Source organism: Lipotes vexillifer, unplaced genomic scaffold (assembly GCF_000442215.2).
Source record: "Lipotes vexillifer unplaced genomic scaffold, Lipotes_vexillifer_v1.1 scaffold1051, whole genome shotgun sequence".
NCBI lineage: Eukaryota > Metazoa > Chordata > Mammalia > Artiodactyla > Lipotidae > Lipotes > Lipotes vexillifer.
Window position 1 is genome coordinate 207,702 of NW_006785088.1, and position 3,793 is coordinate 211,494.

Genomic DNA, 3,793 nt, shown 5'->3' on the forward strand with positions numbered 1-3,793 from the left:
TTTCCCTAAATCTCTATATAACTTGCTCTTTTGGAATTCTTAATGTTTACTACAAAGACTCAGACAATTCCAAGGTTTAGCATGGCTGATGAAAACTGTGCATGTTCTCAGAAATATAAATGTTCCAAAGAGGTAAGGGAGTAGCCAGGATATAGGAGTTTTTGCTGAAAAACCAAACAAAAAAAATTTTAAAACCATGTGGTTGAACATCAAAATATAATTGCTAATCACGAAAAAACAGACACCTCAAATTAATGATTTTAGTACTTTTCTATGTATGGGAAGATGCAAGAGTCTGGGCCTACTGAAATTATCCCTTTACTATCTTTTAGCATCTTAAGATAGTTAAGATCCTTTAGCATCTTAACTATCTAGGGCCAGTATTCTATTTTTCTCCATCCTGAATTGCCCCGGGGTGCACCAGTAGGGGCAGCTACAGTGGTTGATGGCTGGCAACATTTGTCGTTTACCAGAATGGCAGACAACATTTTTTTTTTGTCCACATGAGCCAGCAGGTCAGTCATTGCCTCCTAAACATTATTTTAGCTTCCCAAGAACATGATTACATAAAGCACCCAAGATTAAATTGTATCCCCCTGACCGTTATAAAGTTTATCTCCTCTAGGGCTTCTTGCAAATAGAAGAGCAAATACAAATTTAAAATAAGAGGCTTAATTCTCCTTGGAGAAGATAAGAGAAGAGAATTCTCCCCACTTTCTTAGAGCATTTCCTTTAGAAAACTTTACAATGAAAATTCTTTCTCTCTCTTTGAAATGTACCCAAATCACTTTAAAAGTTAATTAACTTCTTGTCTGCTTTATAACTCAGGAATGTCTTTTTCAAGGACCTGGGAGTCATCTCTTTGAAATGTAACCATCAAGGAAGAAAGGGCCCCTATCTCCCAGTTTCTGTGGTAGGGCAGGGGCTGAACTTATGCAGGCGCCTCACTCAATACTACCTCCTATCATGAAGGTATGAGAAGCTTCCTCTTCCACTGGATAATTAGCTAACCCAGTTGGGCACCCCAATTACCAAGAGAATTTAGGATGAACTGTGTGACAAAAGGTGTTGTTAAGTCCTCCTAATTGAGGACTAGATAATGTTTACTGTGAGAACATGTATGTCGTGGATTATATGTGCTTGGCTACATAAAAGGCTGAAATTTCTTCCTGTTTTTGCAGTGTCTTTAGTGAATTACTTGTGACCAAACAACATTCTGGTTTAATACTTATTCAATAATAAAACTGTTTTCTTTCCCTTCTACCATTTTGGAGAGGTTTTCGGGTTTGGCAGGAGATTTTAGTTTCGATTACATTTCCTCGACAATTCTGGTAAGGAGAATGAGTCCCGAAGTTCTTGAATTGAATGGGCCACCTGGACAGTCTTATGGCCACACAACAATCGGATCTGAGACCCTGAATAATAAAGTTTCCCTTCTAGTTGTTTGCTCTTTTAAAATAATACTCAAAAACAAAACAAAACAAACAAAAAACACCTAAAATACACCCTCTCCAAACTTAAGGGTTTTTTTAATTGAATAAGCATTGATAGAATCCCATTCAGGATCACTATATGGTTGGAAAATATGGGAAGCTAGGAATGTTGCCTGCAGGTCTCTCTCTTATAAAGCTAAAATCTTTGTCATATTTGGAATGGGGGTATATAAGAATCCAGTCTTGCTGTTGTCTGAAGATAGTTCTTTTGATGTGGCTAAATTATGAATTTGCTGGAGTATTAGACAGACCTCATTGCAAGCAAATAAATTTCTGGAATTTATGAGATAAATATCAGTCTAAGAAAAAAAATAAATGAATTCATTTGGGTAGCCAGAAAAAAAAAATGAAGAAAAACGGAAGAATTAAAGGCATCGTCCCTTTCACAGAAACTCCTCCTTTCTTTACTGTCCCTGCTTCCTCTGCTTCTCCCTGCATCTCATTATTCTTTTCTGCCTCACACTGACTCCTGGAAAGGGAGAGGTGATGATCTTTTAGACTAGTCGTTCCCTTGATTAGTGGATTTCCTAGCAAAGAGGGAGGAGGGTACAACCTCTTTAATCAATTAACAAATTCGCTGCTCTGTTGGAAGACAAGGGATTGTGTACCTCATGACTCACCCCTAAGTCCCCTTCCTGTCTCAGCCCACATTCCACCTCCAGGAATCTCTTCTCATCACACAGTCACACACCCTGTAGCGAGAAAAGCAGACATGACAAAGTGACTTGATCTGGAAATAATTGAGAACTTTGATAAAACACTGTGCCCCCAGATGAAGGCAACAGGATAAGTAGTAGCTGCACTAGTTATTTGGGAAAAGGCAAACAAACATTAAGCTGATGGATGTCAACATGGAAGAGAAACCAAAGTTATATATAGATATAGAGACAGAGATAGAGCTAGAGATTTTTTATTTTTTTGGTCCCAAAGGGAGAAAAACCAGCCCTTCCTTCCTTTCTGTATCACCAGCAAAATTGATGTCACTGAGAAGTTACCCACAGCTCCCAGGTATTCACATGCATTTCTTGCTAACAGGTATTATTCATTTAAAGACTTCTTTTCCCCTGTGCCCCAGAAGTTTTCAGAAGCACTCTGCAGCAAGTTTTCAGTTTACAGTCCCACACGTAGAGATGTGCACTGTCTACTGCGTGGAATTATGCAATCAGCAGCTGCTCAGAATTACACAACCAGCAGACTCTGCTTCTTTCATGGAGCAAGCTTGTCAGCGGTCAGAAGGAAGATCACGCATCACGGGATATGGTAGCCAAGTGACGCAGACTATTCACTCCCCTCCCACAACTACGAAAGACCTAAGGGCGTTAGAGACCCAGAAGAGGGTTGCTGACGTCCATCCTTGAATCCCTTCTGCTAAAGGTGAGCTGGGAGAAGGTGCAGCATTGTGCCCAGAAGACAGGTGAATGTCCCATTGATTTCCATCAGTGTTTTGCTGAGGCTTTCTTGAAATGTATTGGCATGGATCCAAGAGCAGATCAAAATGCTCTGTGGCCCTAAACACTTTTGTCTCAGCTCTCTTGCTGACTATGCAAATTCAAATTAGGGAAAAGGTCATAGATCGCAACAGACTATTACTCAAATCTTAACAGCAGCTACTTAGTTTTGGGGACAATCTAGAGAAAGATAAAGAAGAAAAGAATATATTAAAAACTGCTGTGTTAGCAGCTCAGTTAGAACTGTTTACTGAAAGGGAATAACCCCTATTCTGGACAGCTCATAAAAGGAAGAAAGGAAGAAGGGAGATGATGTCCTTATTGTGAGAAGCCGGGATGGCAGAGAGCCTCTGTGAGAAGATTCACCTGCAGGATGCAGGAATTGCAGGGACAGGAGAAATGAGGAGAGTCTTGGAGGACAAAACTCTGAGAAAATACTCGGCAAAATAGCTCAACTGGGGAAATCTTAGAGGTGGAAATCAGTGAACCATATGTGTCAATACCTTTTCCTCAGGGTAATCAATCTTGCCTTTTCTGATAGATACTTTTGCTACTTATTCTGTAGTTTCCTTGGGAACTTCTCATTTTCTATTTGATGATAGATCAATATAGGTTGTTGGTATCTTAGGTCAGCTCTCTTCTTGTTCCTTGCCCTCCATCATTCAGGCAGAGCCTCTTACTAGGAACATGTGTTCTCATTTTCTCCTGATTCTCCTATTGTGGAGAGACATGCTGTACAATTTAAAATCTACCATAGTGTATTCTGTATGGAGTGTCTGTGGAGCTCCTTGGAAAAGACCCCCTGAGTTGGTTACTCTGTGCTTTCTGGTAAAAAGGAGTATAGGAAAGAGT